Below are 25,498 nucleotides of genomic sequence, written 5' to 3' on the forward strand. Positions count from 1 at the left end.
CTCAGGTCAAAACAGTGCAATTGACCATAAATAGGGTTTCCTATAGGCTGGAGTCAAAACAGTGGAATTGACCATAAACAGACTTTCAAGTATTACAGAGTTACAGTAGTATTATATCAAATAGCACAAGAGAGCCTGCAAAGCTGTTTTAAAAAAACCTTTCCATATAACAAAACAATAACAGTACCAGGCAACATCAGCACCCATCTTCAACTTGATACATCTGTGATATAAGTTAATTGTAATATTTCCTGCTCACACACAAACTGAAACAGAAAACAGATCAGAAAACAAAATCTAGTTGTTGTCTCTCACTGTCTCTTTTCGGATGTTCATCTTTCAAATGTGTCAAACAGATAACATGCCCAGGGATACCACATCCTAACTTCCTGCTTTGTAACTCTGCTTTACATATGAGACATCCTAAGGATTGAATTACAGTTCAAACTTTAAACTGAACAGAAAAGCTTTTAACATACTACCCAGAACAATAAACCAATTAACACTGAAGCAGACTTCAAGGCACGCCGTGTATCATCATTGGGGTACCATTTACAAAAGTCATCAGTAGCTTCAGCAAAGCCCTAGCCAAAGACCCCATCTCCATTATTTCTAGTTAGGTGCTCTAGAAGCTGCTGCATTGGAAATCGAATATGGGAAGAAACCTTTGATTATGTCTCACAGGGGGATTTCATATTTTCCTGACATAAAACCAAACTCAGTATTTTGGTCAGATGGGACACAAAGTTCTCCATCTCATGCAAGCTGGATTTATCAGCCATGTGCAAATCCCTCCTATTGCACACACATGGTACATCTGACCTGGATGTATGCTGTCAAAACATCTAGGATTTCTATGCAAATGTAGCTCCAGAGGAGCTCTGACTCCAACTGAATGTCCCATGGACTGATTAGAGCCACTACAGAAATTCCCAGGCAATCATCCAAAGGGCTCACAAGGCACCCAGACAAGAACCAACCTCACACAACTGCCAGACACACAAGCCCACAGCACCCCAGGCAACAAATCGCTGCAACACGACAGAAAGCCCTTTTCAGGTAGAAGCTGAACTTCATGAGAACTTGCCATTCTGGCATTGGCTTCAGGACAGAATTGTCTCTGTAGGGACTTCAAATTCTTCAGAACACAGATGGCAAAATTTGATACATCATAATGCTTTTACTGGGTTTTCATTTAGCTAAAACTTCAAAGCCTTTGTGTGTTCTTTGTGTGTGTTTACTAAAGAGCAGAAAATAAAACCACTATTCCTGCACAGCTATATCCTCAAAAATAAATGATGCAACGCAGCGAATATTCTCATGATCCTTTGGAAATTCTCACTCTAAATAAATGGGTTTTATTGCTCAAGCAGATATTAACCAGTACATTCCAATAAAGAGTGATCTCCCTGTTCAGATTATATCCACCACCCTTGCAAGAATAGTTTGTGACCACAGGAAGGAAAAAAACAACCAAACAAAAAACACCTCTACCACCTTTCATGAGGAATTTCTTGTCTAGATTTGCTTTAGGGTTTTGTGTGTACCACAGACTGTGAATGCTGTCAATGTCACAGTAAAAAGAAAACACAATTCCAATTCTATGACCTGTTTATAGGTGCTAAACAAACATTATGAATCACATTAAACAAGGAGAGACACCAAACCACCGACTCCCACTGCTGTAACCTGATCAGAGCCAGGGTCCCATCTTATGAACAAACACTGAAGAGATGTCTGGGGAGAATGGTAACTGAACTGTAATCAGTTCTTCCCTAGAATATATTAATGTCTCCAGATGACCAGAAAGAAACTTTAAAAACATAACCTGAAATAAGATTTTTGCTAAATTATTGTGTGAAGACTTACAGACTTCCACCAGAGCAGCCATCTAAGCAAGGTTCTTACAACCCACCCCCACACACGGTCCTTCATTTAGCATCTCTGCTTGCTTTTCTAACAAGTAAGGGTTTTAAAATTATTTCCAAACATGAAATTGCAGAGCATCACCCTGCAGCTCAATGAAGACATTTGCCCCTGAATGAATACAGATAGCAAATATTAAGAACATAAATATTTCTACTAGGAGAAGGCCAGGATTTATTCCATTGGTAATCCTGACCCCCACGGACTATTCCAAATGCACAGACAGTCAGAGCCAAACAGAACAGCTTGCAAACTCAGAATCTGCGTGAGCAATGCTGCTCTTGACCTTGCAGGCGCTTGTCAGACCCAGTTGTGGGCTGTGAGCACCCACAGCCACACACACTGCAGCGCTACCCACCTTGGACAGGCCATCTAAAGGATGTTGCTGAAAATTGCCGATCAATCACTAGGTGGTTAAGCTAAAGCCACTATTAAAGAAATGTACGTGCTTCAACAAGGAAAACAACTCATTGTGAACATCTAAGTAGAAAAGAACAGAAATGAAAAAATTAGAATGGAATTTCCCTCAACTCTGCATTTCCTTCCTTCTGTTGGCTTAGGATACCACATGAAAACATAAGAAAAAAAGATGGAGTTTTTATCTAAATGGATTATGAAGTTCCTCAGGCAGGTAATAGGAAGTTGCACTGCCTGCCTGTGAACGTAGTAAAATTTCCTATGGAGGAGTCATGCTGGAGTAAGATGATGATCTCAGCTAAATCCTTGCACTATTGTTTAAAACCAGATAATTAGCACAACATAGATACTTTTTTGTAGCTATATCTAACCTATATATTCTCTACATTTTTATATTAATTTCTCAGATTTTCTTTCTCGAATCTCTAGAGTGTCTACATTCCTTAAATACAGTTTAAAACTATGTTTAGTTATTGCAACAGACTTAAAGAACTAATACATCATCAAATGAAAAAAGGGTTGAAAGATACTTAGCAAGTCTAGGAGCACCTGATGCCATCCTGCAGATCAGAAAACCACCATCATCTACTGTATGCTGTTCATACTTTACCAGAATTTTCCCCTATTATTGTACTTATGCTGTGTGCCAGTGGACAGATGGTAGCAAGGTGCAAAATACGTAACGGACATACATCAGTTGCATGATAGGGAACTTGGCTATTTTTCCATTGTATCCAGTTTTATGCCAAGAATTTAGGAACAGCCAATCACATTATCCCAGAACCATGATCACTTAGGAAAGGTAATTATATTTGCAAGCATGTATATATAAAGCAAATATGTATTAGTATATTCCCATATACTTCTGTAATTTAATGTTTTTAAATGCACAGGAGGAGAAAGATTTTTCTCTTTTTTTTTTTTTTGGTCTTCAGCCATAATTGGCCATATTGAAAAATGAAGGTGAAACACACAAGTGGTGAAACATATTTATACCATGTTATACAAAAATGAAGTAAAAAATAGAGCATGAACAATTCCCAGAGATGCACACAACAAAAAGCTGTAATATGTCCTGCAATAGGCCTACAGTGGCCATAGGTCTTTATTCAGAGGTATTGCCTTGAAGGACTGGGGCCTTCTGATTTACATGAGCAAATTCATACCATAAAATACTTCCTCTGAAAAAATGTCCACAAATTTCCTTATTCAGCCAATTAGTCACACTGAATGATGTGAATACTGAGAAAGCTTTTGTTCTTAATTATTCTTAGTTTTTCATTAAATGTAATGACCACAGGAGTACTGAGTTCCTATAAAACAGCAAAACTTTTTTTCAACTGTCAATATCTGTAATGCTCAAAATCGTAAGTAGGGAGCTGCATTGAATCCATACTGAAAACTTGGTCACATCGTTGTTTTTTTTTAACCTGAACTGACAATGAATTGTTATTTTGAAATTTCACTGAAGATGAACCAGAACAATTAAAGTTAGAGCTGAACTCACATCAAAAATAAACTGAAATATTTACTCTTTTTTCAGCTCCCTGGACTGTTAAAAAAAACGCAACAGGTGTTCACTGGTGTTGGGGTTTGGGGTTTTTTTTCCTCACCTTTTGTTGCATTTTTCTTACATCAAACAAGGCATTTTTAAAGTAAGAGTTTCCACCAATTAAATTTGTCCTGACTACCTAATTATAAAAAGTGCTATTTTATCCACTTATAAATTTCAGAATAGTATTTAATTAATTTATAGAAGTAATTTAGAGGACAGTAGTGTCATTCAAGGACTTTGATCCTCTAGCTCCCGTACAAGACAAATCAGAGAAATTCATTCTGTCATCTCTGTATCAAGCCCATAACTTTCATTTGAGCTACATAATTCATTTTTTAATTAATGTGATAAATAGTCCACAAATACGAATATGTTAACGATTGCAAGGAAAACCAGTTCTAACAAAATTTGCATCAGTAATCAAGCACCTCTCGTCAGTAAAGAACAAGTGCAGTGTACACGGAGAAGGCTCTGTACACATACACATGGGACAGTGGGAAAGGAATAATCAAAGACTCTTCTAGCTACTCAAACACATAATTTGATCCTTTGTTCAAAACCTTGGAAAGCATTAGTTACTTAGCCCCTCAACAGAAGCCTTTTTCCCGCCTCAATTTCAGGAAGCAAACCTGTCAAAAGCTGTTTGGACTTTGATATTCCACAAAATAATTAATCATGCTACAGCAATGTTCTTTGCCATGTTCCAATTTTTGCTGCTCCTTCATTTAGAGAGATATTAACTGCCAAAATATGCTTAGAGCTCAAAGCTAAGAACACACCTTCTAAAATTAACATTAAAATAACTACAGAAACAAAGTTGCTGCTTTGGTGAACTAGTAACTCATACAGAATCAGTCAGAGATATATTGCCAGAGGTGTAAATATTACTAGAAGATAAGCTGGCAAACCAAGTCATCAACATACAGTCCCAAAAGCCTCTTGGCCTTTGCTCAAACAATCGAATTATTGAGAAGACAGATAATCTGAGATACTGAAAACAAAAGAGCAGGGAAGGGGAGAAGAAAATGACAAATTACATTAAAGTTATCAGAAATATCATGATTATTTACAGGAAGTCCTCCATCCAACTCCTGGAAAGACAAACAAATAGAAAAACTTCTTGAAACACAACAGATACTAAATCAGTTTAATAAAACAAATTAATAGCTACTGCAGTAACATAAATATTTCGTTCAGTAGTATGTTGCTAAATCCCTTTCCCTGCTAAAAGATCACATTCTAAAGTCTCCAAAGCTCAGTATTTTTGCTTTTGTATTAGTTGCATCTTTCACTGACCACAGCTGTAGCTCAGCGTTTGGAGAGAGACAATGACAAGTGCAGACCCAGCAGTGGAAAGCTGGCTGGTTTTTCAACAACAGCTCCCGAGCAAAGCAAACCCTTTTGTCAGAGAGCAGGAGCGCTGGGGGAGCAGAATCTCTCTCCGCCTCTCTCTTCAGGAACAGCAGTTTCTAGAGGATTGCATCAATAGTTATTTGCTTCAGTACCTGAAAAAAGAGCTTAGCTCACCAATCAAAACCACAGTCTCGGACACCCACAGCAACACCGCCCCCAAGCACTGTAGGCAAAATGGGTATGCGTACCAAGAGAAAAAAAATAAAATCTGACAGATGAGCAATCCTTTTAGCAAAATAAGCCTGCTATCATTTAATGATCAGATTTGTACACCATTTACTGCTTTTTCAGTCTCAAACTCCCAACCTAAACTGTCACGTTAAAATATGATTCTTGTTTGATTAATAAAATCAATTTTAAAATTAACTGGACATACCAAGCAAGAACCTATTTTCAAAACCTATGAGAGGTTTTGAAACCTATAGAAAAGCAGACAGTAAAGTATTCAACCCCACATCTATACTTCTAGATTTGAAGTATCTGTTCCCCACTATTACAAATATATTTTACTACTCTTCTTGTATGGCATCTTCTCAGAAAGCTAGCGTACAAAATACGGTAGTTGGGTTCACACTTTGTAGTTCCTTCGATTTAGAGATTTTTCACTTAGAGCTATCTGTTGAATTTGATTCTCATTTTAGCCCACAGCATGTTAAACTCTGAGCCTTAACTATCGGATTTCATTCTCCATGGCATGGAGTCTCCTATACGAAAGTTGATTGTTCTTCAGAAAGACATCTCAAACTCAATAGCTGTTCCTAAAGTAAAAATACACCAATCAATTAAAAAACCTTATGTTCTCAGTATTTGAAATTCTTTCATATTGTATAATCTGGCCTACTGAAAAAGATAAGCTATTCAAACCTAGTGTTAATGTATCCACTCAAACAGAGAAATATATAAGAAATGTACATCCTGAACTTTTTTTATCTTGTCCTCAACAATCTTCTGCATGATTTATTTATTCCGTTATCCGGACTACAACCCAAACTGGATATTGCACCTGGCATCTAATAACTGCAGCCATTCCCAGTATTTCTGATTAGACAGAAGTACATATTCCTCAGATAAACGGTTATATCCAGTCATGTAAGTCAGGCTCCTTAGGACTTGCTAAAAGGTAGAAAAGTGAAATATTTTTCTGAAAATAAAATATTAATCAGAGCTATGATAAAATAAAAATGGTGGGAGAGACAGCAAGCTGGAACTTTTAACAACTCTTCTGCTTCTCATATTGTAGAAGAAATGAAAATTATACCAGTGATTAAAAAAAAGAGAAAGCTTTCATTCCTCATGAACTGTGAGCATGTTTTTTACTGTCTTACTTCTCTAAGGATTTGGGAAATACATAGTGATTGTGTTCATCAGAACATGCCTACAGGCCTGCAGTGATACACTTACACTTTCATTTTTCTGATACAAAATTGCTGCTTCATTTTGGGGCCCTTGCCCATGAGAAGGCTTGTGAAACCTCACACACTTTTATCTCTGTATTTTATGCTTAGTGACTATGCAGAGTTGTTGTAAAGCCTTTGATACGTACTATTTAAAAAATTAAAAAAAAAAAAAAAAGACTGTATTAGTAACAGACATTTCTGAGAGAACTGGGACTCTTGAGCTTATTTATGGCTTCAAGGAGGTGGAGGATGACAGATTTTGCTGACATTTGCTCTTGGATAGCATTGAAACATGAAACAGAAATGGTTTGTGAAATGTATATTACTTTCTCCATGGCACTGGAAAATAATGCTATCCTCTTCCCAAATTGCACATAAAAATAAAAGAATGCTTCATGATCGCTGCTTTCTGCAAAGCCCATATAAATGGTCTCTAGCTGTCAATCTCTGGCCCAAAGATTAATTCTACTGAGCTGCTCAGAATAAAGGATAGTGATTAAAGGAATATGGTGCCACTTCAATCACTCCTTTTGTGGTATACTAGGAACAATATCATAGATTAGCATCTCTAATGTATTTTGGAAGTTCAGTATGTGGCTGCAGTATACCCCAACCCAGATATCTGGCTGGTAGACTGCAGGCTACATTTGTCTATATGGTTGAGGACTGCTGGTTTCATATAAAGCTGGACTGATCTGATTTTAATACCTTCCAGCAGAGAATGCGCTGGATCTGATTTCCAATGCTGAATTGCAGTAACAGGTTGAATACACAAATGTGCTAAGCTATCAGGTAAATGTGAGTATATCAACAACTATTTTGCCTTCCAAAACACAAGTATCTCTGCCAGTCAGTCTCTCCTCTGGATAGATGTAGTAACTCCCTCTTTTATTTGAAGATATTTTCTTCATTATGATATCTAAAAGATTCATGACATACTGTAACTTTTACTTTACAATCCAGGCAATGATGGGGACACACAAGTTAACTCCAAAACAAATGTAATGAGCAATCTTTCCTTGCATAAATTCAAAATTTTGGAGAACAATACCAATAACACATGTAATATTAAATTTTTAATTTTTATTAACCATGTTCTTTTGGATACAAAAATCTTCACATGTTACTTCTCTCAGACATTATTCAGACTTTTATTTTGAATTCCCTTCAGTAACATCCTGCTAGGTATATACCTACTAAACTGCACCATCTAAAGAGATTTATCAGTTCACTTTTACAGTTTAGTTGACTTTTGAAGACTTGAATGGCTTTTCTGCAGTGTCCCCTCAGACCCAGTGGCAGCACTTTGACCAATTTCCTTCCAAGATCGGGCAACGGTCATCACACAATAAATCTGTTAGTCAGGACTTAGATTTCATAAACGAGATCCACAAACGAACATCTTTCTTGGGATAGTAACTTTTCAAATTAAAATGAGCAAAGCAAATAAATGGTTTTAGTTTACCTCAACTAAAAGGAGGTAACCTTTCCCATTTCCCCCATAAGCTTTATCTATTAATCCATTTATAATTTAAATTTTTGGCACAGCTACATAAAGAGACCCACATTAAGCTTCACCTACAGCAGCCAGTTGTAAATTTCTGATTATAAGAGAGGAAACGCCCTGGGTTTCTTATCTGATTCAGATTTTGCTTTTAGTAACAGGAACTGCAAAATATATACTTTCTGAAGCCAAATAAGTGAAAAATGAATAAAGCGATTCAAGAAGATCTCAAGACAGAGGGAAGTGCTATTAATTTCACAGGAAGGGAGAGGCTCAGAGAGATGACAGTAATGTAAGTAGGGACAGGGTGAAGCTCTTGGGTTCCAGTCAAAATCTTACAAACCCAGTGCTCTGAGAGTCCGAAGTCTAAATTTAGGTGTCTAAAATTAAAATGGCCTATCTAAGGGGTCAACCATCTGTATATTCCATTAATTTAAGAGACAGTATAGCTACTCAGTTATGTGAAAAAAGAAATCAATAAGTGTTTACATAAACAACTCATATCTTAAGTTTAAGAGCACAGATTTAACATATAATCATTTTCTAGACTCCATGCATCAGTTTTCCCCAAAGATAAAAATTTTGCCTCAGACACAGGAGTCTTCTTGCTCATAGTATTCTCAACATGAAAAACCTCCTTCCAGAAATAACAGGACATGCTTATTCAGGCTAATTAAGTTAGAATTTTCATTTACCATGGACAGTATTACCACTGATTAACATATGTAGTACACAACTGTTCTCTTCCAGTCTTATAAGCAAGGAAATTATCCCTTAAATGCTTCCTTACACCCCAGTTAAGTGATCTATCAAGGGAAGAATAAGGTACAATTCCGAATCCTCCAAATATTCAGTAAACTGCACTTGAGAATGACTGGAAGTTGTAGAACCTCTGCTGGAAGATGCAAAGACAAGTTAATAGGATGCAGACATTTACAAAACATCTAGTTCCAAAGGGTTGAAAAAAGAAGCTTTTAAAATTATTTTTTAACCTTCCTCTCTTGTCAGTATTTTGAGGAATTTTTAATAGAACCACAAAATTAAAAGTATTTTCTTCCCTTTCTCAAGCAAGAATGAAACAGCCTCAGAGAGAGAGTAGAAAGATTACATCCATGATCAGGTGAGAAATCTATTGGGGAGTTCACTTCTACCCTGTTGCTGTTACACACATCAAAACACAATCCATTGGCTCACTGTGTGTTTTACCTGCTTTTAGAAGATGTGGAGCTATTACATATCCTGGCTACAGCACTTGACTCTTTAGCTAAAGCTGATGAGAAACATGCTGTTAGAATTCCATGGCTGCACTTCAGCACCTGATGTATCAGTCAAGATGGTGATTATCATAATATCATTTTACAAATACTCTTTATGAGGCAGGAAACATTTTAATAAAAAGAGCTCTTAGATGATAAGCCAATAACCACATAGCTACTCAGCAGGAACCTAATTCCCCTTCCAGTCCTACGTTTGCTACAAAAGACATCACATAGTTTTGTATATGACATTCACTGCCTTGTAAATACAAAGACTATCTATGACAGTTCAGTCACATCTTGCTGCTGTGAGGTTATTTTCGTCCCAGGTTGTACATATGAACAAAGTGATGAGGTGGGGTTTTTTGGTCAATTAAATTGCCAATTTGTGCTGCTAATGAGCTTTATATTAAACAGCACATTTCCCTATTCAAGAAATGCACAATTCGTCTTTGTAATAACACGGTTTCTGTAATGTCAACAGTTTTCCTGGTTCTCAAGAAATTTCTTTCCCTCATAAAGCAAAAACACAAAAAAAACCAACAACAAAACCAAAAAAAACACCACCACAAACCGCCACCACCACAAAACACCAACACTCAAGGGGGAAAGGACAAAAAAGGCACCTTGAGTGCACATGCTTGTATGGAGACAAACGCCAGGGCATGGCCAGGGACCCTGGCTGGTGATGTCAAAGATTGGTAACTACAAAGAGATTCACAGCACGAACCAGCACAACTTCCTACCCAGCCTTCCCAACCTGTGAGGGATTGCCCTGCTGGGAAGGGAAGTCAAGACCTAGTGCATGTAGTGCTGGCAGCAGAGTAGGTGAGTGAGTACACAAAAATGAATCGAGAGTGATGAAAGCTTAAGTCTTGTTGGTTCTTAAATAAACCCCAGTACATAGTTCCACTACGCACTGGTTTTAGCTCACCTTTGACAGCTATAATAGTTTCCTGTTAGTTCTCCTCAGCATGCTGTGGCCTACCTTATGAAGAGTATCGCCTATTTACATAGGTTTAAGCACATTTTATACAGCATTTACAAAACAAAAACATAAAAAGAGAAGAAGAAATCAAACTCCCCCAAAGCAGAAAACATTTACACAATTCAACTTTATAACTGCAGGTCTCAAATTGAAGTTTTACATTGTAACCTCAAAGGCGTTTAGGTAGAAAATGGCAAACACATTCTTTCAAAAAAAAGAATGAATTTCATACTGCTCGTTGCTGCTACCTCATGGAAAAATGCAGCCTACCAAGTCAAAACACGAAACACTAATCTAAAACTGAAGCTCACAATTAATAACAAAAAGGTTATGAATCCATGCAAGGGTATCGAAGAACTGCATTTTAGTTCATTATTTCTATTTCATGTATCCTGAAAAGAAGCAGGCAGAAGTGTAAAAGCTTGGGCAAAAAAAAAGGAGCATCTTAGTCTCTTGAGAGTTCATTTTATGCTTTAATTGGTGAAAAGCCTCTCTAAAAAAGGTTATAAACGCCATATTAATTTCATTAGGAAAGCTCTCATGGCACATTAATTTAGTTTTTGGCACTGTTATTGCATCTTTTCAGACAGACAAAATCTTAGAAGGTAATTTCATTAACAGTAAAGATCTGAGAAAGGCAACTATTTTAAACAGCCTAGTGACAATTCAGCTTGGAAGCATGCATGTTTATTAATATACCATCATTTTTCCTGATTAATAACTAGCAGGCTCTGCTATTAAAATTATGTTATCCTCAAGGCCTCTGCATTTGCAAAGACTGCACGAACAGCTCTCATAAGATTAAAGACCTACTCCTTTATTTAAGGCAGATACTCATCTTCAGTGATCGTGTATAAACTCTGAAGCTGAGCATGAAATTTAACAACTGTCTTAACTTACAATGCTGAGAAAAAATATATTTTTCCCCAAACACTTCCTAGACTGGACACTGTAGGTAATTTGGGACATAAAACTACTTTAAGTGCCAGTTTGTACAACAGCATAAGCATTTTCTCCATCCTGGCCTTGATTCTGTAATCACACATGCAGGCATCCAAAGCTACCTGTGGGTCTCAGGAGTTAGTAGAGGCCAACGGGAGCTTTTTATCATAGGATAGTTTTATAAAATGCAAATAGAAAGCAAGTGCTATCAAAATAAATATGTAGAAATTTCTATACTCTATGATCACTTTATCAAATATAGTAAGTATATTTTCTATGGTTTAGGTCATGATAATTCTAAAACCTGCATACATTTACTGATTAACTGAGACATTCTGAGCCCAGCTACCATATAAAAGCAAATTATTTTCTCTTAGTCATTTTTTAAACCCAGGCTATTCATTCAATTTCACTCTTAGTCATGAAAAAGGCAATAACGAAGAGTTTCTTTACACCACGAAGGTACAACCTGTGTGACCAAAGCTGCTACTTTTTATGCATCCATGATATTCAGGAGTGTCTTTCTGAAAGAGGATGTTATAGTTCAACTAGACCTATATTTTTTTAAGCAGAAACTCTACCACCAAGTTCTATAGCTTGAATAACACCATCAGACCGGACCATAAAACCTCATAAATAACCCACCAGACTCAGAAATCTAATGAGTCATATCCTAGGCATCTCTTCATGAAAACACTAAATCCCCACTGTAGTCAACAACAGAAGCAAAGTCTCTGCAGAACTTACCCATTAGTACATAGAAACTACACTCTGGGATTAAAAAAAAAAAAACAAAAACAAAAACCAAAAAAAACCCACACAACAAAAAACCCCAATAACTTTTAAGCCGTACTCCCCTGAACACTAAAGCAAATTTTATTGTTCTTAGTACATTTGCCCATTCTTTGGGCAGTTTCATTTCAAATTTTTTTTGAGGTACTGAAAATAATTTTTTTAAAAAATTTGTTTCATGATTGATTGTTATTCACAGATCAGCGTAAGCCCTATGACTGGCAAGCATGGGATTCATAAGACAACATATATTTAGAGCAGTTCTACAATATATTTAGATCCCCAGCTATAAAAATGAAGTGTAACTAGTTAGTAATCAAATGCTTCTGTTATTTTCAGGAAAAAAAAGAATCTGACATTAAATTACTTTAATCTAGGATTGAATCTGGAAATAAACTTACTAAGCAAGGTAGGCATTACCAAACTAAAACACTTTTAAACCCCAAAGGGTAGAAACACACAGAAGTGAAAGGCACACCGTATGTATGAGTACACTGGATTCTTTGACAAGCGTGGACAGAAACCATGGCAGGCATGGAAGTTTCCTTTCAATACGTATTCTTCTGCATGAAATTAAGACCAGGGATGGCACAGTATCACATATGATCAGCTAGCTCTCTCAGACTAGGAACCTGTGGACTGAAAATACTCACAGACTTTCACTATTTTTACTAAGGTGTAATAGTTATTGAATTACACAGTGCTTATTTTAGATTACACATTCAGTTTGTCATGGACACACTTCCTTCTATTCCTACCCTCCAAATTTCTGGCAACATCTCCTATCTTGTTTTCAGTGATAAATAATACAGGTAATGTATTGGTCAGTAATAAAAATATTAACTAATGCCAGATTCAGAACATTTTTGGATTTCTGCAGAACCCCAATTGTTTTTTTTCAAAGCTAGTAAAGACATACGGAACCCTACCCAGGAAAAATAAACAAACAAAGAAAACCCCCACAAAACAAAACACCAAACCTCAACCACACACCAACACACACAAAAAGAGCACCTGAGCCCCCAGTTAACAACAACAACAAAGCGGCTTGTTTTTTAGGCTACCATCTGAGCCAATATGAACTATCTTCCAGCTTATGAATTCTCTCCAAAAATACAGCATTTATGAACAGCAATGATTGCTTGAATGCTTTAAAATCAACAAGTATTTTCTCACATATTCAATTCCTATTGTTGCAGCAAAAAAGCAGTGGAAGGAATGCCTAGCAGAGATGTGACAGTACAAAATGTTATTTGCCATAGCTTAGGAAGGACTACACAACTGCAGGTTCGGTTTTAAATAGACATACATCAGGGCTACGAAACCGTTTGTTTTTACCAGTTACAGAAGAACAGAGAAAACACAAGGGTTTGGGGCAGATATGCAGCTCCACTTTTTCAGGTATGGAATCAATGTTTTGAATTGGGGTTTTACAGCTTGACTATTAATGAAGTTACCACTTTATCTGGCAGTTTAATCATCAGGACAAGAATAAACTTTTAAAAACTAGTTTATATGACCTAGAAGCCGAACTCCCATTATAAGAAGTTAGGTGACCTCTTAAGGACCTGTAGGCAGCTTTTCTAGAGAGTCAAGGAGCTCTGCAAACTTTAAAAACAAATCTCTCTGCACAGGCTACCGATACTATAAAATAATTCACTTTAGTGTCTCTGCCTCTCTCTCAAAAAAAAGTAGAATTATCTCAACTATTAACACAGAAGACATAAATCTTCTGTTGCAAAACACTAATCAAGCATGTACCAAGCCACTGATCCTCAGAACTACAGTCTGCTTTCTGCTACATTCGGTCAACTTTATGGAATGCTGTGACACTTACATACATAGGAAGATGTATTCCAGAAGAACATGTTACTTTGTTTGTGAACTGCTACTAATGTATATAAAAGAAATGTTTATTCTTAACTTTAATATATGTTTCCTGTAACACTATGAAATCCTGCTACTAACTTGTTCTGTAAATATAACAAATCCTCTTGTCTTATTTAACATGCATTATATGCAGTGACCCATTTTAAAAGTGCAAGGCTTGAAGAAGAGCTGTTAGATCTACAAATATATGTATAACACCACTACATTCCAGCCAAACAAACAGCGGGAACATGCAGAAACAACACAGAAGGAACACTGCATGTTATTAGCAGCTCTCTCCATCCACGTATTTTATTAAACGGGTGATAACTTTTGTCTCATCTGGCTCCTTGGGAATTTAAAAATAAATAAACAAACACACTTTTTCTGGCAAACTACTGCAGGATTAGCTACTTCCCTACTTCAAAATTGTACAGGGTTTAGGGATTTCTACTGGGTTTTTTAATAAATATTTTTGCTGTTTTTCAATAACTCATTCCTCTAGAATACATGCCTGTAAATCTTCAGCTACATTTTCAACAACCTTTTCTTTTTCTTTCAAAAGCCCTGGTAGCCCCCTATAACTATATACATATATATAGTTTTATATATACACCTACTGCATTTGATTTGCTTTGTAACTTACGCTCGAAAATCAAATCAAGGTCACATTTTGCACAAACATCTGTACAGAAAGTTCTGTTTTGGCATTTTTATCTTTATAACACTAGCAAACTCCATTCTTACTGTTGCATTTAAAGAAAAAAACTAAACTGATTGTTTGTAGTGCTCATTATCTCAAATTATACAATTATAATTAACAATACATTTTTCATGGTATGGTGACAAAAACAAATAAGATAACCACAAACTACCACAGTTAGTGTTTCACTTATTAGAATTTTTTTCATCTAGATCTCAGGATTTTACTGTACAGTATTGAGCCAGTTATAATATGAGGCCATTAAGACCATTAAATATACTGTACAATACTGGGAGAGTACAGGCTTCCTGGAATTTTTTTTTTAAATCTCTCTAAACACAAAGCATTTTCCACAGCCATATCCAAGAAAGACATGACTTGTGCATAAAACATCGCCAAGAAATCACACCTATATAGCAAACTATTTTGTACAGTTATATTTTGCCCCACTTCAAAAGTGAATATACTGACATGGCATCATTTCAAGCAGCATTTTTCCACAGTCTTGAGAAGTGTTGTAAAACATCTCGGATTTAATCAGAAGTTCTCCAGCAGCAAAAGATTTTGTTTTCCAGGTGTGAACACAACAGTGGTAGTAGAAGTGAGGTAAACCCACTTGTTGGCCATTCACTGTTCCAGCATTTCAGCCTAAAAGGTGTTCCACTGCCACAACTCTTCCTTCTGAGGTCATATTCTGCCAAAGATGCTCAGAACTCCACAACTCAAAGGCTATTTTCTGGCAGTATTTTACTAGGAAAGAAGGTTCATTTCAGTGGTTTAGGTGAGGTGGACTGTTTGGTTTTATATTTTTAAAGCTCCGGACCTCTTTTTCTCCAGTTTCCAAGGCCTGTGGCAGCATGATTCTCAAGGAATTTGTTACATACAGAATCATTTTCTCCTCAATTGATAAGTCTCAGATTCGTAGAAGAAAAATGGTTCACTGAAAACATATGTATATGTATGGTATTATAACTTCTATAAGATAATAATTGGGGTAAAAGCAGTCATAGGCTTATTTCTATCCACAATGACATACAGCATGCAGAGTAAAATTATGTGCTCTACCAACCTTTTCCTCACAAAAATAAAGCATCATTTTATGGAGGTAAATTTTATTCATAAAGAAGGGTATTTCATATTTCTCTTTGATAGATGTAAATATACATTTAATGACAAACAACTGGCTTCAGAGAGATCTTCTCTCATGAGTACATATCCCTCTATTTATACTGGATAGAAAAAGATTTTATATTAAATATGAGAGGCATGTGCAATGAAAGCTAACAACTGAAAGCTCTTGAAGGAACTATTTCTCCTGTTTTCATCTAAAGCATATTTTAGGAGACAAAACTGGAGGAAAGAAAATTGTAATGGCTCTATTTCTCAAATTCTATATGAAAGAAAGTCAAGAGATTTCAGCTAGATGCAACCATCTCATCAACTCCAGATACTTACAACTGAGCTGCTCAGGCATGAATATTCATCTCCTGTGGTAGCAAAAGGCAATGATTTATATTTCCATGTTAATTGAGGTCTACACTTCACTAGTGCAATATTTCGTGCTCATAAGGGCCTATCTCAAGCACCTGATCTGCATTAGCACTGAGGCAGAGCAGCCAAGCTAGCGATACCTCAACTGGATGCACATTCATCAGGTTTTCCAGTATGACTACACATTGCTTATCTGCTGAAATGAGCATATCGTCTTTTTGAGGCCAGAGCGCTACCAGCCCTGCAGATAAGCAATACATCATATCAGCAAGGCACATGTGCCAGTAAATCAGCTGGCTTCAAAGAAGATTTCCCCATGTGTAATAAGTAATGAATAGTTTGTAGCATATGTTTATTATCACAAACAAAGCCAATTCAAATAGACTTGGACCCCACTGCAAAATTGTTTTTAATTCTCCCAGTTGCAGCTCCAAGATTCAGTTTCCAACCTGCTAGCCGCTGTCTGACCCATCCTCCTTTGCCTCCCTTTGAAGGATAAAGGAACTGAGAAAAGTATTTGAGATGGATTTAGCAATAGAAAACAGGTACGCCCTGTTATGGAGATGACATAGCCCAGAGAAAGTCAACATAATTATTATTGTTACAAAAAACACAACTCTAGGCTTCATGGTGCTACTCTTTCTTCTGCACATGCTTTTATCTATCAATGTCAGAAGAAATTTTGAAGAATTCAGAACGATAATAATGTAAACTGTGTTGCCCAGGAGACATTACAGACATCTACATGGGGCTTCATCAAAAGAGCCTTCTTTATTGAAGGATGAGAAAAACTGTGTAAACTTCACATAATATTTTTTTTCACAGCCTTTAGTTTCTTCCTATTCTTGCCAAAATAGGCATCTTTTTATTAATCCTGATTAAACTCTGCTTTGAGCATTTACAGTCTGCCTATACACTAATGAATATCTATCTTTGTATTTCCTGCCCAAAACTCTTACACAGTCCTTACCTATTAAGCACCCTCAGTTTTGAATGTCAGAGCAGAGAGATGCAAGTATGATTACAGACAGAGAAGAATACGAGAGAAAAATCAGTAAAGCACTTACGGGTGCCTCCCAGAAGAAGAAGATGATTATTTGAGTGCAAACAACTTTTCCGAGATTATTTGCAACTCTGCCTCCAACTATTTAACAACGGACAGAACACAGAACTCTACTATAACAGAAACGTGCGAGAAAATGTCAATTATAAACAGATAGATGCAAGCTCTGTATATCTGAGGTCCTAAAATATTGCAATCAGATAAGGGAGCCTGAAGGAACAAACAGTGTATTACTAAGAAACACTTAGCCTCTGCAGGACCTGTCATTCCAAGTGTTCCTCATCCACTAAAAGTCATCTCCAACGACGTGGCTCAAAAATTCACTTCTTTGCCCTGGTCCTTTGACATTGTATAAAGCCCCATATTAGAAGATCTGGTTCCCCACCTGCCCCCTGGGATATCAAAACTCTGCATGATAAGAAGCTGTAAGAATAACTCATAGGATCTTAAATCCTTGTGGCAAACGGTCACTCAGACCTGGAGCTTCACCCTAAATGACTTGGCATTGACTTGCCCCCCTATGGTTTGGGTTTTTTTGAAGTTTTGCTTTTATGATTATTGAAAAATTAAACATGAAACACTCACTGAGAGAAACCAAAATTGACATAAAGCATCTCAGCTGTTGTGATTTTTGTTTTAAATTCCAAATTTTCAGGTTAACTTTACAGTTTCTGAATTTAATTCTCAGCTTCTAATGCTTAGGCATCCCAGTACTCACGGTTAATGAAAACGTTACTGCTTTTGAATGGCAATCTCTTAACAGCAAACAGCCTCAACTTGTCAAACTGCAGACACTGTAGCAACCTGACTTTATTTAATGTTATCCTTATGGCCTTCTCTGGGCGACTACTACATTATGTTACTTCTGTTAATTTGTGCTGAAGGGAAGTTTCTCCCCAGCTCTTACTGTACTGGTAGAACCGATGAACATATGATACTCCCTGAATCTTTTCCACATGTGAACTTTATCCACAGGTTGTATATTCTGACATTATTTCTGTTGGAATTACATAAAACTGCCTTCCCTTTATAGTCTACCTTTAATTCATCCATACTCTTCCTGAGACAAAGATGGAAAGAGTTATTTAGAGAGACATGGGAGGTGATTTCATTGCTTCACACTTAATTATAGCTTGCTAAATCAATGCATTCTTTACACTAAAGTGATCTTTCTCTATTACCATAATGTTATTTAATACACCTGTACATCCTCCTTTTCTCTGCAATTGACGAGGTAACAGCTCCTAAACTTAAAATAGAAGCTACTGGGACATAAAATATTCTCAGGTGAGAGACAAATTTCTGATAAGGGATGGCAGATCTGAGACTAAATGTTCCTGACATATCCATCTGCAACACTTTGGTCTGGGTTCTGTCTTCAGATAAGTATGTTTTCTGATTAGAGCAAGTGTGCTGTCACATCTGTATCTAAGTGTAGGGTTCGATAGCTTGTGTTTATTTCTGCCGTTTGCTGCTTAGTACAGACTGATTCTAACTAACAAACTCAAGTTTTCCACCATCAAGAATCTAACCTCTCCACTGATCTCAGTACTAACAGGGAAAACTATTTAACATAGGACAAAAGCTCCTTTGCAGTATCTTGGAAACTCTGAAGGCAATATAAGTGTTTGTGTGGAAATCTAATGACTATATACCTAAACAAATGTATTTGGGATCACTCCTTCCATGTTCTTGCTTAGCAATTTCCAATAGGGTACAAGTCACCAGTAATAGAGAAATGACTCATTCTAACCAAGAGACAGAGCAATCCAAGTCAGGGAGTGTTTCTCACAGTTGGTTTCTTGTTGCAATAGATTTCAAAAGAGACAAAACTAATCAAGTAAAGGTATTACCTGCTATATGATTTTACTTTGCACTCTTGTATTCATGATTTACATAGTTAAATACAGACAAAATCCTTTACAATGTCAGCCTCCCAAATTAAAGTTCTGTCATAACTATGCTTTGAGTGTCTATGTGGACACCAACTATGGGACATAGTTGTAGCCCTTCTTTGCTGGAAGAGTGCTTTTGAAGAAAATGATACTTACTGCACTATTTAGAAAGTAATTATAGTAGAAGAGAATAAAGTGACTTAACAACAAAGATCAAAGACCAAAGACCTCTACTCCAATGCCCTTGTTCTCGAGCCTAGAGGTGTCCTGTGGAATGACTGAATTGTCAGTCACTCACACATTGAATGTTTCCACAGTACCAATACAATAACCTTAACCTGGTCTGCTGCGTAGCATAGAACAAAGGAACTTGTCCAAGAAATTTTTCAATCAGGAATATAACATCAGCAGAGTCTTTCCTGCTATGGTGCTGAAACATAAAAGATAGAAAAACAGAGAAAATTTTTTCATTCATGTTTTCTAATAGGCAATGATTATTTTACCGGTTTCTATGGTATCGTCACCATGGCAGCTAGCCATTTTAATCACAGGCATTACAACATGTTTCTCATAACATCATAGCAATAGCTTAGAAACACATTACACCTCCTGGTCATACACAGCAGTAACAACAGGTCACTAACGGCAACAGCAGACATCAGGATTAGAGACCTGATATTTCAAGCATCTAATTAAAGAGCAATTTCTCAGTGTTCCTTACCCTAATTCTGAAAACAAGAGTGGAAACATAACCATTGTGACAAAAATGAGAATCAAAATAATTTCACATCTTGCTCAGTTTCTACACGGGTTTTGACCCTTCTTTGATTAACTAGTCAATACATACGATTACTCAGCAGATGCTAAGAGAATGCGCAGGTGAAAAAAAAAAATCACTGTAGAGCACTGACTATCTGCAAAACACTGACAGATAACATTACCTACTTTATCCTTGTATTAAAAAAAAAAAAAAAATTAAAAAGACAAAAAACACACACACACACACACAAAACCCCCTACACCACGACCACATAATTTGTTCTCTGTACATTTTAAATGGTATTGAAGCATTGCATAGAAGATTGAAATCATGATCAGAGAGCATAACTCAGTGTTTCAACTGATTAAATTTTCAACATACAATGTGAAACACACTGATTTTACTAAACGTATCATGAAATATTTGCAGACATGCTCATTCTGGAAAAAACTGGAAGTATTCAAATCGCTTTCAACAATAGCAATCCTCCATTTCTTCGATACATTACATGATAAATTACATTTGCAAACTATCTTGGAGCAAATTCACACTCTTTTCCTGGGATTTCTTTGTTTGTTTGGGGTTGGTTTGTTTGTTTGTTTGCTTGCTTGTTTTTCAAATTCAAATGTATTTCAAAAGTCTGAGAGACTTTAAAATATTAAATGAATTTATAAACCTTTTTAATAAAAACTAACAATGAAGTTTGACAATTTCTTCGTTTCAAGCCTAAAGCTTTGCCAAGGGTCCATCAAAGAGATACTAAATAAGTGCAGATAATGTCAATAATATTCTGCAGTAAAGCACTACAGCAAAACCCTATGACTGAAAATCACTGGTATAACCATTTCCTAAAATAAATGGCACTGACCTCAAATAGAACAAGAACAAAAATTTGAAGTAAACTGAGAATGAGACTTGAAACACATCACAACTAGCTTTGTCTCTTCAAACTACCTAAAGTCAGAAATACTTATCACAGAAGCAGTTATGCTAGGAAAACAATATGAAACCAGAGCTATAAGACAAGTCTTTCCTATCTCCAGTATTTCCATGCTGTTAGATTTACAGTTTTACTCCCTTGGGTCAGTAGTTGTGGAATGACAGCTAAACAAAAAGACTAGAAAATATTTCATGGTGAAATAGTTGTATTGTTACATTTACATGCACACACTAATTAATCTGACTTTAAAATTAAACCAATTAATTACTATCAAGGATTTGAGGACAATTCTGCTATCTTATCTGGGGACACTCAAATTGCTCAGTTTTGTGTCATGCTTTGTCTTAGGAAACCAACAATACAGAAATACAGAGAGCTGCAGTGTAACATCTGTGCAACATTTGAACTGGTAAACTCGTGCATAAAACTACACTGCTGAATTTTGAGACCATTTAAGCAGCCAGGTTCATCTCCCAGTTTTTCACTAGGGCAGCACTGATCAATTTGTTCAGAAGGTCCCCATACCATTCAGCTCAATGCTTTGGACTAACTATCTATGAAGGCATTTGCATGGCTGTGCATATCAACTACAAATGAACCGCTAGACTACAAATCTTCAACAACAACAAAAGCCTTTTCTGCTTCTTTCAGTCATCAATTTAATAACAGTTGCACTTGATATTTTAAAGGCTTGCCATTTGCTTAATGAAAAGTATATGTTTAATTTTTCGCTACCACGAGTCTCAAGATATTTTATGAAATTCAAGTCAAAAGGAAATTCAGATTTCATTATATTTTTTAGGAATACAGAATATATTAAACAGAATGAGACTTCTTTAAACACCGTGAGATCTGAGGTCTAGACTATTTGATGACAAATATTCTGCTAGTTCCCTTAGTCCTTTCCCTCTTTTAACTCCAACTTGCTCTCCAGCAACATAAAACTATCTGGTAATGCCTTGCCAGTGTTGCTCTCCTACTAAGAATATAGAAGTTATCTGAAATATCTAAATGCAATAATAACCTAAATAACAGTATGTGACAACAAAATGATACACACATTTTTAAAAGTATTTATATGTCTATGTAGTAAATAAAAAATTAATAAAATACCATTTTTTTCCTCAAATAACGAAGATATGATAGCAAGGAACTCATATAAGACTCTAAATGACATGAAAACATCACAGTGATTAGATTAAAAAGGTATAGTTTTAAATTAAAACCAGATGTCCTACATTTAGTATTTTGGCTACTTAAAACATAGACTCCCTAATACTTTAAATAAGTAACACAAAGGGCAACTACAGAGATGATTAGCACATGGGTTACATTGGTAAGATCTGAGTCGATGTTCATACGCCCGCGTGCATCCAGCTCTATAAAATTCCTGACCTGAAGCATCATTCACTGAAAATCTCTTCACTCCCTGCCCTTTCTGCTGAACCTGCCAACATGACTCTAAGGGAGGTGAGGTGGGCAATGAAAGGTACAGAAGTAGGCTTACTATGAAGGCACTAAGCACTTTCCCATCTGCTCAGTCCACACTTAACTGAAGTCTATAGCATCCAGACATCAACACTTTTATTTTAATTTGTATTGGTAAACCAGCACCAAAATCTTCTAGATCCCATTTGCAAAAAACTTACCTTTTCCAAAAACAGATACATTATGATTAAGCAAATGATCAGTTATTTTTGCACTATACATATAGCAAATTACTAGTCTACTAGACGTGATCCCTACTCAGCCTCATACTCTTAAGTGTTATTATATTATATATTAATTAAGCTGTCATGAAGATGACTGGACTTCTTGTAAACTACAAACATAAAAACATAATATCACAAAAGAGCAAGATTCACAAAAACGTCATTTCTATTCCACATCATACCAACATTTCTCCTGTGTGCCCACACAGCCCATTTCTCCATAGCCCACATTGGTTCTATACTCCACATCACAACCAATATTACAGCTTTATCAAAAGCACATAGACTTGTCATAGAAAGCATCCCAGAGGAAGGTAGGCATCAATATTCAGCTATATTCCAGATTCAAATGGGGAAACTCTAGCTTGCCTCTGAGTGAGCAGTACATGAATACCTGGGTGAAATCTGGCCTTCATCCATAGAAGGGAGACCCTTTAGTCAATTCACACCAACAGCAGCAAACAGAGCCAGATCCAGGCTTCACAGCCATCACACTCGTATTTAAATAGCAGATTATAAATAACAAAACAACACTCTTCCTACCAACAGCACTTTCAATTCCAGAAGCTTAATATACTTTGCTTTAAATCTGTGCCATAGCAACCTTTTTTAAAGTCAATGTCATCTGTAAAGACTGAGTTAAAATGTGGGCCGAATTTTCAGACCTTTGTTTCGTTTGGATACAGAGCTCAGAACACAGTTTGTGTGCCACCCTAGATGTTATTTGAGTTGTATTAGGCTGCATCCATCAACTTATTTTAAACCAGTCCACTGCAAAATACTTGCCCTGATCATCAGTTTCAAGTATTTGTCTGAGATGTTGAAGGTCAAATGAAAAATGTGAAAGGTTTCTTTCTGTTTACGTTAAATTTATATCTGTATGCTAGAAACTGTAGCACTATTCAGGCCTAGGGAGAGAAGCCTCAAGAGTTTGTTAAAATATGACAGCATTATAGTTGGTCAATTTAAAGGCGGATCAAAGAGATAACAGAAGAGACCATTCCCTCTTGCAGCATGGAGCTATATATGTCCACATAGCCATGAGTATCACTGTGTGCATGATACTGACCAATGATGAGGAACTTACTGTGACAGAATGACAGAAAAAGTAGTCAACAATTTATTCTTTTATTTTCAGCACTGGCTCACAAGGGGCTCTGCATCTTTATGTCACATAGATACTTAACAAGGCTCTAGAAAGAGCTTCGAACAGACATATTCCTACAACCTCCAGGGTAAGCGTAGGGGTAGTGAGCTTTTTAAATTTAGATTATGTAAGGTCGTGTGCCTTGCTGCATTATGTTTTAAATGCACATTATATCTCATGGCACTGTATGGCACCCTGTGAACTCCAAATGATTATTATTCACACAGATTCCGACAGATTTCCTCTTGTAGCTCTTTCAGAGAAAGAATGAATATCATATGCATGCTTGTATTTATCAGAATGAGGTCAATCCCTCAAACGTCCTGACAGGGTCCAAAAACCATAGAAGGAGATATCACCTGCCCCAGTCGGCCTCTTGCTCGAACAGCACTAGCCCACCGGCCAGGGAGCAAGCTCATTTCATCAGATAAAGCCGCGAATGCAAGAGCGAAGCGAGGGCCAGAGTCTGCAATGCAGAAGCCTTTCCCGGAGCTCATCAATGAGCTGGGGGAGTCGGGGCGGGGGCAAAGCCAGCAGACCTGCCCGCATCCCCACCGCAAAAAAAGCGAGGCACGGAGCGGGAGGTGTTTCTAAACGCCCGGCTTTACCCTTACCGGCTACGGCCGAGGGCTTTGCCCTCCGGTCGTCCGCAGCTCCGCACAGCGGGAACTTCTGCTGCCGGGGCGGAGCGGGCAGCCCGCAGCCAAGGACATCGCTGCGGGCCGGGCCCACCTGTCCCACCTGCCGCTCAATGACACCGGCCCGGCCGCCGCGCTGACCTGCCCCTGCCATGCTCCCGGCCAGGGGAGAGGAGGAGGGAGAAGCAGCTCTTACCTGCTCCCGCTGCTCCTCCCGCAAGCCCTTACTAACCGAGCTCCATCTTCCTGCGGCCGGGGAGGGGGGAAAGGGGGGGGAGTCAACCCAGCCGCTGCCGTCCCCCCCAGCTGCCGCTTTCCGTCACCGCTGTGCCCCCCCCCGCGCCGCCCGGCGGAGCGGCCGCCTCTCGCCCGCCCTGCAGACGGCACCAGGAGACGGAAAGCGAGACCCACCTCCCGCCGCCGCCTCCTTCCCATGAAGTCAGCGGCCGCAGGGCCCTCCCCTCGGCTGCTCGCAGCCGCCCGGAGAGCCGCGCTCCGCCCTGCGCCCGCCCCCGCGGCAGCGGGCCCTGCTGCGCCGCGCCCGCCGGCAGCGCCGCGGAGCCGTCCCCGTCGTCCCTCGCATGCCCTTTTTGCAAGCTCGGCCTCAAAGTCCCCAGCCGGAGAAAGGGATGGGAGAAGTAGGCGGCAGCGCACGGCCCGAGAAGAGAGGCCGCAGCCGCCCCTGCAACACGAGCGCTCCTCCGCCCCAGGTCTCTGGGGAGCGGAAGATGGAAAGAGTTCCTTTTCTGTGTCCATCCTCGCTCTCGACATGACTGTACCTAGTTTTGCCCACTGCAAAGAGGGTATGTTATTCTAAGTAACTGCTTTTCATATGACTTTTGTTTTGATCCTTCGTGTATTTGCACAAGGGAGAACAGTAAAATTAACGTCAGCCTACCGCACCTTCTCCCAGAACTTAGTTCCAGCTACTTCAGTACGCACTCAGGTGTATTCTATCTCAGTTAAGACTACCTTCCCCACACCAAAGCAGTCTTTCACTCCCACTCTTCCAGTAACACTAGAAATGAAAAGGAAATGGATTAAGGAATACACCTCTAGAACTGAGCATTCTTTTTTTCCACTTACTATG

At 37.9% G+C, this 25,498-nt stretch overlaps 1 protein-coding gene across 13 annotated transcripts in view; it reads right to left on the reverse strand.

The window, feature by feature from the left end:
• The window catches only part of OTUD7A (OTU deubiquitinase 7A), a 118,315-nt gene extending 93,515 nt beyond the window's left edge, over window positions 1-24,800 (reverse strand). For 9 of the 13 annotated variants that reach the window (XM_082061335.1, XM_082061332.1, XM_082061339.1 and 6 more), the window contains exon 1: window positions 24,605-24,799. The gene's annotated coding sequence lies outside the window, so the exon portion shown is untranslated. Of the gene's footprint in view, window positions 1-24,384; window positions 24,407-24,604 lie in introns of those variants that run through there. The other 4 variants (XM_082061337.1, XM_082061336.1, XM_082061344.1 and 1 more) reach the window with 3 other exon arrangements.
• Window positions 24,801-25,498: the final 698 nt, after the last annotated feature.

Source organism: Streptopelia decaocto, assembly GCF_964273445.1.
Source record: "Streptopelia decaocto genome assembly, chromosome: 9".
NCBI classification, from domain to species: domain Eukaryota; kingdom Metazoa; phylum Chordata; class Aves; order Columbiformes; family Columbidae; genus Streptopelia; species Streptopelia decaocto.